General features: G+C 46.1%; 1 protein-coding gene and 1 non-coding gene across 5 annotated transcripts in view; one reads left to right on the top strand and one right to left on the bottom strand.

The window, feature by feature from the left end:
- Positions 1–14,237, bottom strand: part of PHACTR3 (phosphatase and actin regulator 3) — a 201,287-nt gene that overhangs the window by 22,438 nt on the left and 164,612 nt on the right. The window lies entirely within an intron of this gene.
- Positions 9,580–9,653, top strand: TRNAQ-CUG. Its single transcript has one exon. It is a non-coding gene; the product is annotated as a tRNA-Gln (tRNA).

Here is a 14,237-nt window from a genome sequence, read left to right as displayed (position 1 = left end):
TCCTGCAGAGAGAAGAGAGAGACATAATTCCCTTGATCGTTAAAGGAAATTAGCAAACCTCAGGAGGAGTTCTGGAGCCATTTGAACAGAACTGGGCTCTTGAAGATGTGAGAGAGCCAGTGGCATGCAGCCAATGGACTAGCGGGACTCCCTGGCACCTCCTTCCCAAAGCCCGGGAAGCTTCTGTCCAGCTTAGGGAGGGAGGTGGGATGCTCTGATGGGTCCAAGAGCTCTCCCACCACCTTCCCAAAGCCGGTCCAGCTTTGGGAAGGAGGCAAGAGGGCTCCAGCATCCTGTCAGACCTCTGCCACTTCCTTCCCAAAGCCTAAGGAGATTCTGTCTGGCTTACCGAGGTGCAATGCTCATATTCACAAGGTCGGGACCTTGAAACGTCATGCATGTGATTCCCCCCCCCCCCCATCGCCCTCTCAAGATGGTGCCTCCAGCCCCGTTTTCACTGCATATCCCTGGAGGGAATGATCAAGCTCTATTACTCCAGGATTTTGTTGCTTAATCCTGGGAGATCTCCATTGGAACAGAGAAGTGGACACAAGATGTGTCAGAACTGGAAGGAAATAGTGTGAATGTTTTTTTCTCACCTCTTCTCAGTTCCCGAATGTCCTCTGAAGGCTCCGAGTTAATAAGTACAGCACATATATTCCTGCTGCGTCTTCAGCCTTTTGCATACTCACTGGGAAAGTTGCGCCTTTGAAATCAATGAGACTTATGAGGCCAGCTTATGAGCAACGATTGATGAAACGTGGAGGGGACTTGAGGTTGCTCCACGTGGCGGCTGTTACTCCATGGCGTGATGGCCATGTGTTGTGGCTCACCACATGGTTAGCCTGGAGGAGGGGGGAGGCGGGTTTCAACCACAGCCTAGCCTGTAAAGAAAGTTCTGTGTGGTGATGTAGAGAGCTGCTCCAGTCAAGTGCTGATCCCGGATCGTTTGCCACATGAAAAGGCCGGCCAAATGGAAAGATAGGAAAGAGGGCTGCCACCAAATTTCGCTGGGCGTGAAATGTTGAAACTATAGCTCAGTGGCAGAGCACATGATTTCAGCGCAGAAGGTTTCAGTCCCTTGCATCTCCAGACAGAGTTGGGGAAAGCCCCTTTCTGAAAACCTATTAAGTTATTACTTAGCTACATGGACCAAAGATCTGGTTCAATGTACTCTGTTCCTAAATCTGGATGTTCCTGTTTAGGAGAATTTCAAGCAAAAGGAGAGCCAATTGGGATGTGGACCAAACTGTGCCAAAAGTTGGCTTGTTTCAACTTTCAAGCCAAAGTAGTTGCTTGGGAGGGAGATATATACTTCCGCCAAACACCCTATAGTTTATGAATCTTCACTTCTATTCACTGCAACTGTTTCACCTGTTTCTGCATCAGCACCAGGTACCATATATACTCAAGTATAAGCCGAGTTGTTCAGCACATTTTTTTGTGCTGAAAAAGCCGCCCTCGGCTTGTACTCGAGTGAGGCGGGCAGCGGTTCCTATGCCTGCTCTTGCGAGCGGAGGGCGAAGGACAAGCGGCCCTTTCTCGCCACTCCTCTCCGCCCGCCTCTTGCAAGGGGCAGGCACAGGAGCCCCGACCGCGGCAAAGCCGGAGGAGTAGGAGGGAGCTTCCCGAAATGGCTCCTCTCGGGCTACTCCCTCCTCCTGCCGCCGGCGGCACACACACACACCCGGCTTATACTCGAGTCAATAAGCTTTCCCAGTTTTTGTAGGAAAATTAGGTGCCTCTGCTTATATTCGGGTCGGCTTATACTCGAGTATATACGGTATTTATTTACTTGCAATTATGGGGTCTTTTTCCTAGGAACATGGGTAACTGTGTAGCGAATAAGATGTCAGGACACTGCACAGCCCATCAGTCAATCAATCAATCAATCAATCAATCATGGCATTGTCACTGAAGGCTAGCTGAGAGGGAAGCCAATGTTTTCTGGGTTCCCTATCAGGATGCTAAGCAGTCAGATGGATTTGGCTATGTGATAATGTCAATTTAGAGGCAAGGCAGCGTTTTCTGAAAAAAAAAAAAGATGTTCAATAAAGATAAGAATATTTTCCTAGAGTTTCTGTACAAAATGCTGACCTAACTCCCACATGAATACGTTTGCATGAAAAAGGCAAGTATACTCTTTATTATTCATATTGCATTTACCATGCAGTTCTTGTGTTTGTGTCCTGTCTTTCCTCTGTGGAGGTCAAAGGGGTATGCACAAGGTAATCTCCTGTTAGCACAACAACTCTTTGAGCTTAAGAAATCCCACCTTTGGAACCTCAAAGACAACTAACACTGTCAGTACAAAGAGACGAAATGTCACATTCTAAAGAACATATTCTACGCAACACCACACAATGATGTGATAGCAACGCCACCATGAAGAGAGCAATGGCAAAGGCAGAGGACAGTAATGTATCGCTGAGCAGCTATCAAAATTTGAGAACACAAGAAGAGCTTGCTGGATCAGGTCCATAGCCCATCTAGTCCAGCATCCTGTTACCTTCGAGATTTCTTTGGTAGGGAAGATGGTAAGGAAAACATCACCTGATACCAGTATTTATCCACGGTGGCAAAATCATAGAATCATACAGTTGGAAGAGACCACAAGGGCCATCCAGTCCAACCCCCTGCCAAGCAGGAAACACCATCAAAGCATTCCTGACAGATGGCTGTCAAGCCTCCGCTTCAAGACCTCCAAAGAAGGAGACTCCACCACACTCCTTGGTAGCAAATTCCACTGCCAAACAGCTCTCACTGTCAGGAAGTTCTTCCTAATGTTTAGGTGGAATCTTCTTTCTTGTAGTTTGAATCCATTGCTCCGTGTCCGCTTCTCTGGAGCAGCAGAAAACAACCTTTCACCCTCCTCTATATGACATCCTTTTATATATTTGAACATGGCTATCATATCACCCCTTAACCTTCTCTTCTCCAGGCTAAACATGCCCAGCTCCCTAAGCTGTTCCTCATAAGGCATTGTTTCCAGGCCTTTGGCCATTTTGGTTGCCCTCTTCTGGACACGTTCCAGCTTGTCAGTATCTTTCTTGAACTGTGGTGCCCAGAACTGGACACAGTATTCCAAGGCTATTACAGACGCTGAAACTTGACTCCCCAAAAAACCAAGCACCTCCCTAGTTAAATCAGATGTGTTATAATGTCATCTTCTTTTTCTTAGGGAACAAGCAACGCTTTGAAGATGGTTGCGTAATGAGTGCCTCGTAGTCAAGTTGACTTTGTTGAGACCCAAAAGTCGATGATAGCTCTACCTTTCTTTGCAGAAAAATGAGCCCTGAATTTGCTTTGAACTATGGAGATCATAATTTGTGAGTGGGTTTGCTAATCTCAGTAATTTGAGCAGCACAAATGACTACAGAGCCATTTAGGGGAGTCATTACAACAACAGTGCCCCATCAAGGTTGTGCATTTACTCCTCTTGGAAAATGGTTCTCATAATCAAACACCGGCCCAGCAGTGACATAATGATGGTGGGTGTAGAACAACAGCAAGCTACAAATCTCATGTTGCTGCTTTTCTGCCAAGGATAAGAGTACGTCTCTCCACAAGTCTTGGGGCTGCTTGGGCTGTATGCAATTCAACAGGCTAGGGTTGCCCTTTTTCCATGGAGTTTTCTTGGCAGGGATACTGGAGTGGCTTGCCAGTTCCTTCTCCAGGTGGATCACGTTTAGTCAAAACTCTCCACTATGACCTGTCCATCTTGGGTGGCCCTACATGGCATAGCTCATAGTTTCTCTGCGTTATTCGCAACGACAAGGCAGTGATCCATGAAGGAGTTTTGTGCTCATTTCACACGCTAGCAGGGTTATGCTTAAAATTATACAAGGCAGGCTTAAGCAGTATGTGGACCGAGAACTCCCAGAAGTGCAAGCTGGATTTCGAAGGGGCAGAGGAACCAGAGACCAAATTGCAAACATGCGCTGGATTATGGAGAAAGCTAGAGAGTTCCAGAAAAACATCTACTTCTGCTTCATTGACTACGCAAAAGCATTTGACTGTGTTGACCACAGCAAACTATGGTAAGTTCTTAAAGAAATGGGAGTGCCTGATCACCTCATCCATCTCCTGAGAAATCTCTATGTGGGACAAGAAGCTACAGTTAGAACTGGATATGGAACAACTGATTGGTTCAAAATTGGGAAAGGAGTACGACAAGGCTGTATATTGCCTCCCTGCTTATTTAACCTATATGCAGAATTTATCATGTGAAAGGCTGGACTGGATGAATCTGAAGCCGGAATTAAGATTGCCGGAAGAAATATCAACAACCTCAGATATGCTGATGACACAACCTTGATGGCAGAAAGTGTGGAGGAATTAAAGATCCTTTTAATGAGGATGAAAGAGGAGAGTGAAAAATATGGTCTGAAGCTCAACATAAAAAAAACTAAGGTCATGGCCACTGGTTCCATCACCTCCTGGCAAATAGAAGAGGAAGAAATGGAGGCAGTGAGAGATTTTACTTTCTTGGGCTCCATGATCACTGCAGATGGTGACAGCAGTCACGAAATTAAAAGACGCCTACTTCTTTGGAGGAAAGCAATGACAAACCTAGACAGCATCTTAAAAAGCAGACACATCACCTTGCCGACAAAGGTCCGTATAGTTAAAGCTATGGTTTTCCCAATAGTGATATATGGAAGTGAGAGCTGGACCATAAAGAAGGCTGATCGCCGAAGAATTGATGCTTTTGAATTATGGTGCTGGAGGACCCTTGAGAGTCCCATGGACTGCAAGAAGATCAAACCTATCCATTCTCAAAGAAATCAGCCCTGAGTCTTCTCTTCTCATGAGGTGGCCAAAGTATTGGAGCCTCAGCTTCAGGATCTGTCCTACCAATGAGCACACAGGGCTGATTTCCTTCAGAATGGATAGGTTTGATCCAGCACCATAATTCAAAAGCATCAATTCTTTGGCGATCAGCCTTCTTTACAGTCCAGCTCTCACTTCCGTACATTACTACTGGGAAGACCATAGCTTTAACTATACGGACCTTTGTCGGCAAGGTGATGTCTCTGCTTTTTAAGATGCTGTCTAGATTTGTCATTGCTTTTCTCCAAAAAAGCAGGCGTCTTTTAATTTCGTGACTGCTGTCACCATCTGCAGTGATCATGGAGCCCAAGAAAGTAAAATCTCCCACTGCCTCCATTTCTTCGCCTTCTATTTGCCAGGAGGACAGTATTTAGGGGCTTGTAAATGATGGCACATAATAACATTTCCAGGAGAAGAAATTGAATTATTCATCTGTATTGGAAAGTGATCACGTATGTGTGTGTTTATATATATTCATTTAGAGTGGCCGTAAATTCCTCTTACAGCTAGCAGCTCATAATGAGAAAAGTGCTCTGAATGTACACTTTGAGACTTCCTCCTCTTCTGCTTCTTTGCTTCTATTTGTTGCTCAGATCAGAGTTCTGTGCTTTAAAGCCACAGGAGAGAGAGATTGATCATGTCTTCCGAAACGCTCTCCCCGGGGAGCTTCAGAAAACCTCGGCACTTTTCAGAATCAGCCCTGATTTCGGAATCTAAACAGTAGGTGGTCCACCTGTGTCCCGGACATGAAACAAAGCAATTGTTACTGAAGCAAGCTTTCTATAGGGGATCTTCTGTACAGGGATCTTCTGTAGGGGATCTTATATTCCCCCACCCCACAGATGCTCAGTGACAGCAAGAACTAGCATCACCATCACCAAAAAGAGGACTCTGGTTTGAATAAAAGCTGCACACGCTAATTCATATGTACTGGTGCAAATGAAGAAATAATTACAATAATTTTATGTGGAAACGCAATGCATCTTGCCATATTGTCAGTTGCCTAATGGCAATGGGAAACTTCAAGGCCTGTGTTCCCTTTCTTTTGGCTCGAATGCAACAAAGTCACTGCAATGAAAATATCTTTCTACTCCCCCGTGTGCATCCCACAACTTCCTAAATCTGCTCCAAGAGAACAGATTCAGGGTGGTAGTGGTGGGGTACACATGGGGAGGAGATGGGTAAGTCCATTGTAGGAGCAGAGGCTATTCCACTTTTGTGATTATTTCACTGCAACCTTTTAAACCAGGCGGCCCTCCAAACAGAAGATTCTTTCAAGTATAGAAAGTGCCATGTGGAGCCCAGTTATCTTGGATGCACGAGGTTAGCCAGTCCTTTGAAGCCACATGCTAGCTTTTGCAATCTACAGTCGTAAGGGTGAAATCAGAATGTGGGTGTGCGGGGAGGGTCTTCATCTTTAGATACTAAACATAGTGTACAGCCCAATAATGGCCCTGCTTAGCTGGATATTACAACCCCAACCTTGATAGACTTGGGAAGTGAGAGGACATGCTGCTGCTCAGGAGGAAATTCCACAGCAACTCCAAAAGCCATGAAATCTCTGCTTGATCGTGCTTTGTGCCTTGTATTTTTATCTAGCAAATAAGCCTGTTAAAGTGCAATTTAGTGTTTCTTGTATTGCCTACCTGAATCCAAAAATAACCCTTTGCCTTTTGGCATGACGAGCTGTGCACCTGAGACATGGGGACCACCCAAAGACCTCAACGACTGAGCAGGGATTTCGGGCAGTCCTTAAGGAATCTTAGACCAGAGTTGTGAAGGGCCAGGTGAATTAATGCCTAATTTCTGAAGAAAAGATGGGAGTGGTTAAAGAAAGCTTAGTAAGAGGCTGACCTCAGCTTTGAAGTGTCTGCTATAACAACACTGGCCAATTCTGACTTAGGCTGTATATACACAAGTGTGTTAATGTGCATGTGAGTCACACAGATCCAATTTCCCCATGTGTATCCACAGAGCAGTGCATTCAACTGAACCCTGACTCAACATTTCCTATGTGTTGGGTGGGATGTACAGTATGCAGTGTGTTATTGTCCTCTTTCCTTGGTTAGTACTTGCTTGCAAGTCTAAGTTCCAGAAACCTGAAGCCCATTGTGGGCAGCTCTTTGTTTACTGGTGCAGGTGGCAAGTTTACTTATTTATTTTTGAGAGGAAAGTTTTCCAATATGCTAAAGGAAAAGGACCCCTGACAGTTAAGTTAAGTCCAGTCGACTCTGGACGGACGACTCTGGAGTTGCGGTGCTCATTTCACTTTACAGGCCAAGGGAGCTGCCGTTTGTCTGCAGACAGTTCTTTCGGGTCATGTGGCCAGCATGACTAAGCCGCTTCCGGCGCAATGGAACACTGAAACCAGAGCAGTGCATGGAAATGCCGTTTACCTTACCGCCGGAGCAGTACCTATTTATCTACTTGCACTTTGACGTGCTTTCGAACTGCTTGGTGGGCAGAAGCAGGAAGCTCACTCCATTGCGGGGATTCGAACCACCAACCTTCTGATTGGCAAGCCCAAGAGGCTCAGTGGTTTAGACCACAGTGCCACCCGCGTCCAATATGCTAGACTTGCACAAAGCAGTGGTTTTTTAAAAAACCCAGCACCATGCATATGTCGCTTCCAGCCCCAACAACAGCCCACTGAGGAGTGCCTTGTCAATGGAAGTATAGTGTATGGTCATAGATGGCACCCAGCAAAATGTCACATTTTAAAAGAAAGTAAATATTTACACAATGCACTTAAGCTCATCCATAGTTGGGTAACATGCAACGTTAGTTTGCTTTGCTGTTGTTTTCCTTACTGCATTACCAGCGGATCAGTGAAATCTGAATTAAATGTGGGGAACGTGTTGGCTGCTACATGGATAACGACAACATCATGCGGACATCACAAAACCATGCACACAAGGGACACACCGAATCCACTTTAAACTGCACTGGGTGCCCAATTTTAGTGTCTCCTGTTCTCTCCTGGAGGGCATCCTGGAAGCAGACCTGTGGCTTGGCTTCACTCAGTAATTCCGCCTCTGCAACATCCCGGACCCAGAATCAAAATCAGCAGGCAAACCAATTTCACACTACAACCGTAGAAACCCCGATAGCACAAGCTGCCTGGAAGCGACAAGACCCTTGCGTTTCTGGCACTAGAGTGAAAACAGCCTAACCCAACATGATACAAAATCGAGGGGATTAAGGCATTACAAGGGTTGTTGTTGCAAAGGAAATGCCAGTCCATGAAACCAGAGCAAAACATATGTAATTGTGCAAGGAGCCATTAAAGAGGGAGGACCACTGTATCCATTAGTAAATGAAAGAGCAAAATGCATGACGTCGACACTTGCATCCACTCCTAAGCAGGAGAGAGCGGCAGGAGAGAAAAGTAGGCAACGCCATCTGCTTCTCTATTTCCCTTGCTGTTTACAAGAGCCTTGGCCAATCCAGGATGTAGTTCCTGCAAACCCTCTTTCATCCAACCATCCTTTCATTCATTCTCCCTCCAGGGATTATCAGTCTCCTTGGACACCATGCCATGCCATGGCTTATTCAACTGGATGCAAATTCCAATGAATTTTTGTTATTATCAAAGGGACAGTCACCAACAGACTCCCCAAATCCTATTCAGGGCTGCCTCTGGCACAAACAGCACCCCAAAGCAAGGGTTGTTTTTGCCCAGAGACCCTCTATTAATTCTACTTTTATATGGCACCCATGCAAATCATGCATCAAAGGCGTGAAACAGGCTGCAAATGCAACAAGATGCATGGATTTTATTGCATTTGTCCACCATTCATGCCTTTGATACATAATGTGCGTGCATGTTTGATTCCTAGGGAAGTTTTTAATCCGTGATATTTTAAATGTATTTTAATATTTGATGGAAGCTGCCCAGAGTGGCTGGGGAGACCCAGCCAGATAGGCGGGGTACAAATAAAAATTATTATTATTATTATTATTATTATTATTATTATTATTATTATTCCTATAAGATGACAGATTTGCACACACGGATCTGATCACAATAGTTCAGATGCACCTTTTGTGTGCAAAATGGGCCGTGATGTTGTAATTTCCCCCCCTTGAATTAAAAACAAGCGAGCATTAATGCAATGTAGGCCAGCTTTATAAGTAGATGAAGAGTTTGTGCTAATCCTTTCAGCTGCTGAGTGGATCGTTTGTTTGTTTATTTATTACATTTATATTTCATTGCTATATTTAGAACAACCCCGTATGGTTGGTGATGCTGAGAAATCATGATTGGCCCAAGGTCACTCAGGAAATTTCGCGGGTGAGAGAGGATTTAAATTAGAGTCCTCGAGTCCAAGACTTTAAAAAAATGATTTACTTATATAAAATACACACCAGCCAGGGGAGTGATCCCTGGGCCTAGGCTGACATTCCATGAGAGGCTTGGGCGGTGACAACATGAGAACGGGGCCTTCTCTGTGGTGGCTCCCTGTTTGTGGAATGCTCTCCCCAGGAAGGCTCACCTGGCACCTTCCTTACATATGTTAGGTGCCATTGCTCTACAATCAGGCCTTTGGCCATTAGCAATCTTTGGCCCTTTAACGTGGGTTTTTTGGTCTAACTTTTGACTGATTTTATCTGGCTGTATTGTATATTGTTAAGTCGCTTAGAGATTTGAATAAAACAGCTAAGAAATTTAATGAATAACAATAACAATAATAATTCCAACTATACTAACACTCTATACCACACTGCTTCTTTGCGCATGCTGATTGCTGGGTAGCTCAGTCAGTAGAGCATGAGACTCTGAATCTCAGGGTCGTGGGTTCGAGCCCCACATTGGGCAAAGTTTCCCTGCATTGCAGGGACCCTTGTGGTCCCTTCCAACTCTGCAGTTCAATGATTCTACATTTATTGGGTCACCTGGCCCTGAACCTGGTCCCGAGTCCACCTTCATGAGAAAGCTATTTTAACGCATATGTTTGAAATCAAGAAGGATGGAGATTCTTCTTTGGACCGTAGGAAGATGTCTTAATACTGATTCAAACCAATGGTCCATCCAGCTCAGTATTGCCCACACTGGCTGGCAGCAGCTCACAGAGGAATTCGTTCCCAGCCCTAACCTGAAGATCCTGGGGCTAGGACTCTTTTCTGCTCCTCCTCCTCCAAACAAATGGGAAGTTTTTTTTTTTTTAACCCACTTAACATGGAACCACACACAGCCCGAAAAATAGTTGGGTGTGCAAGCAAACAAGGTTGTTAAATTGCTGGTGGTAAACAATGGCACTCCGTTGCTCAGTCTTATTTATTGATACCAGGTCACTCTGTTATAAGCATGGCCAAAGTACTGGGTATGCAGGCAGGGAGAAGAAACTGATGCATAACTTCCTCCATGACTCCTGCTCTACCATTAGGGACAGAGGAAGCTGCCTTATCCATCGGGCTCACTTACTTGCAATGGCTCTCTTAGTGTTTCAGACAGAGGAAACTCCCCGTCTTGCCTGGAGATGCAGGCAAGTGAACCCGAGATCTTCTGCATGCGCAGCAAACGCTCCGCTGCTGAGCTGCTCCCCTTCCCGTTAAATGCCTGCAAATACTTTTAAACTGCAAACGCCGTTAGATGCCTGCAAACACGTTTGGGAGAGGGCTGTTCTTTGCACAGGAGCGGAATCCTGAGAACAGCCCTGTGTGCTGCGAACTCTCCTGTCATATCCGTTGCCAGTGAGCTGAGCTATTTATAAAGAGCTCTCCCGGCAGCTGGCAAGGGATTTGGAAGGATATGGGAAAAAAAGGCGCATCTGTGACGCTGGCCAGGTAGGAAGAAGTTCCTGTGCCGATGGTATGGCACGTCTTCCCTAGCAATGTTGCAGTTGGAAGCCTTGTTGCTACTGGATCTTGCTCTGTACAGGCTCCCCAAAACTGCAGTTTGGGGGATTCTCTCCTGCGTTTTTTTCTGGATGACTGCAATGCACTTGCTAAAAGCACAGGAACTTCCCTGTCTCGCTCCACAGGTGCTAGTGACCAGTAATGTGAATCTAATTTGAAAAACCTCAAGGGAACACACAGCACCTGACACAAACGTACCCTACCACCCACGTGCCTGCTAAGATCCCAGGGAACTTTCCGAGAGCATCATCCTAGCAACACAGATACGTCTGAATTGCTTTCTCCGCCCACACTGCCTTCCCCCTCCCCGATTCCTTTCAGAAGTGGGGGTATTCCTGCTTTGGCACTGCAGTCACCTGAGCATCTTTGCTGTTTTCTGCTTCTCTCTCAGATCCTATTGCTAGCCTGGTTACTGGGGCAACGCCGAGAATAACAATTCCTGATCTATTCTCATCAACTCCAGGGTACCAACGGCTTACTATTATGTGGGGCAGAACTGAGCTCTGGAATTCCTCAAAATGCCCAGCAGCTTAGGTGACTATTTTTTTTAAAAAAATCAGACAAATTTGTCTGATTAACCAAACAGTTCTGCTGCATCCTCACCCCATCTCAATGAATGAGAAAAGAAACTGCATTCAAAAGATTGTGAAGGGGGAGAGAAATTTTTGGTGAGATTCTCATCAGTGGAGGTGCTGAGATTTTTTGTGTACTAGCTTTACTTTCAAGGTGGCCAAGGGGTGTTGTTTGTTGTTGTTGTTCAGTCATTCAGTCGTGTCTGACTCTTCATGACCCCATGGACCAGACCACACCTGTTTGTTAGCATCCTTTTATTTCTTTCTACAAACCTCCTCTGCTGATCTGAGCTCTGCAGCAGGTTTCCTGGAAACCCCCATGATGTTCTCAGCTGGGCTTTTCCGTAAGTATGGGCGGCAGCCTTACTATATGTCTGGTAGTAAAACATATGGTCTCTGCCACCACCTCCTCCTTCCTCTTCTTCTCAGTGCAGTATTTTTACTTTTAGAGAAACCAGTGTACCAACCTCAGGCTCTTGGTAGCCAGCCTCCTTGGCTTCTTTTGAAGCTCAAGGGATAACACCAGAAGGTGATTTCTGCCATGGGGCTTTTTGAGAGTGAGTAGGAACATAAGTAGCTTCCTTACACCGAGTGGCAGTGGCTCTGCAGGATTTCAGGCCGGGGTTTCTCCCAGCCTTACGCATTGATGCCAGGGGTTGAACGTGGGACATTGGGCATGTAAACCACATGCTTGGCCACAGAGTTATCAGATATGGCTCCTTCGTATACAAAGGCAGTATATTTCTGTGTACCTGGTGTTTGGGATAAACAAAAGCAAGGTGGTCATCTTCTGAGATTTCAGTGGTATCTGTCTAATAGAAGGTCAGCCAGGGAAGAGTCCTGAGGCTTGGACAGAGAGACTTGGGAGAGGGTGCCCACATTTGGCCACCAGGCCTGAGGTTCCCCAACACTGCCATATACCATAACACTGTGTACAAGCGCTATATAAATGCTAAGCCTGAGGTTCCCCAACACTGCCATATACCATCACACTCACTGGCAGAGGAAGAGGAGTGCAGGGGGAGCGCACCGCCCCCAGCAGTGTGATCCCAGTGGGGTGCCATCGTGGCTGCTCCCCCACCCGCGCTGGGCACCATGCTCCCACGGGCATCATGCCACATCCCCAGAACGTGCGCCAGCCCTGCCCCTGCCTGCTCTCCGCCCCCTGGTGCCGGAGCATGAAGCTCCGCTACTGATCACACTGTGCACAAGCGCTATATAAATGCTTAGCCTGAGGTTCCCCCAACACTCCCATATAAATACCATCACACTGTGGACAAGCACTATATGCTAAGCATCAAGGGAACCAGCATTGCCATAATTCAAGTGGCACCTCCTTGAAGGAGGAAGGAAAAGGATGGCATCATACCAACTTAGGGAGGTGGACAGTGGGATTTCCCTGTATTCTGTCATCGTGGCTATTGAGAATTCTCTCCCTTTTGCATTCTTCACTGCTATCTGCCTTCCTTCTTTTCTCTGGTCACAAAGGTTGGGTCACATACCCAGAAGAGCCCATTTCCCACCTGGGTTCTATTCTGTTTTGTTTGGGCTGTTCCACACAGTTGTGCACCGCTCTGTGAGATTCCTCTGCAAGTTGCATGCACAACTTGCAATGAGATTAAGGAAAAAATATGCAAGATAGAAGAGGTGGGGGAAGGCGCCAAGGACAATGGCAGAGAACCCAATGGGCGGAGGGAAGAAATGTGCTGACAAGGCCCCGAGAACAACCTCACTGGCACGAGAGAGCCTCCTGCTATGTGAGCAAGAGGCTTACTTTTGACTTGGCAGTGTTTTTAAGAACAGGCAGCAGCACGCCAAGATGGCACAGTCCCTGCTCCAGCTTTGACCAGTGATGAGCCAAGCTAAGCTGGACTATTGACAAGTCATTTTCCAATGTGTCAGCATTGCAAAACTTGGTGAGTAAATTACAGGTCCTGCACCTCTGCAATCCACACGTTCTCTAATATACAACTTGTGCGACTCATCTGGGGGAAATCTCTCAATATGAATACTAATACAGCCCATGTAGCTCTTCCAATCAAGCCATGCCCACCTGCCCTACACCTGATGTCACCTATGATGTCAGGGATAAGGCAGGTAAATATGGTGTTGGTCCAAAAGGCACAGCCAGTCAGCTGACCAGCAGCATTTGCAAACCCTGTGTGCTGGGCTTTGAAAGCACCTATGATCAGCTGATCATAACAGCTTGCAAAGTGCCGTGCACTGGGTTTTGTAAGTGGAAGCGCCATGCATGGAGCTTAGAAGGTTAAGGGCTGATATGATAGCCATGTTCAAATATATAAAAGGATGTCATATAGAGGAGCGAGAAAGGTTGTTTTCTGCTGCTCCAGAGAAGCGGACACGGGGCAATGGATTCAAACTACAAGAAAGAAGATTCCACCTAAACATTAGGAAAATCTTCCTGACAGTAAGAGCTGTTCGACAGTGGAATTTGCTACCAAGGAGTGTGGTGGAGTCTCCTTCTTTGGAGGTCTTTAAGCGGATGCTTGACAGCCATCTGTCAGGAATGCTTTGATGGTGTTTCCTGCTTGGCAGGGGGTTGGACTGGATGGCCCTTGTGGTCTCTTCCAACTCTATGATTCTATGATTTGAAACCACAGCATTGTGATGTCAGATGACTGACAGATGGGCAGCTCCATTCACCTGTCCAGCTTGGAGGTAAGGATCCAGCCCTTCAGCTGAATCCAGCAGCATACTGCTGACTTCCAGTGATTAGTTTGGGGTGCCTGATAATCACTGTGATCTGCATTTCCAAACAAGTTGGAGGAAGTAGTTAATTCTCTCTTAGCAATTTATCATAGTATCTTCAGAGATGCACATGCACCGATAAGAAGCCCCATGCCATCATTTCCCTGAACTCACAAGAGGGTGTGTTGCTACAATAGTGTTCCAGAGAATGTAAAGAATAGAGGTTAAGAAAACTGAGCTACAAAGTGGGAGGTCTTGAGTTCA

The sequence above is a fragment of the Lacerta agilis genome, chromosome 6 (assembly GCF_009819535.1).
Source record: "Lacerta agilis isolate rLacAgi1 chromosome 6, rLacAgi1.pri, whole genome shotgun sequence".
Taxonomy (NCBI): domain Eukaryota; kingdom Metazoa; phylum Chordata; class Lepidosauria; order Squamata; family Lacertidae; genus Lacerta; species Lacerta agilis.
Note: the sequence above shows the minus strand (reverse complement) of the source record. Positions and strands in the feature narration are given on the sequence as shown.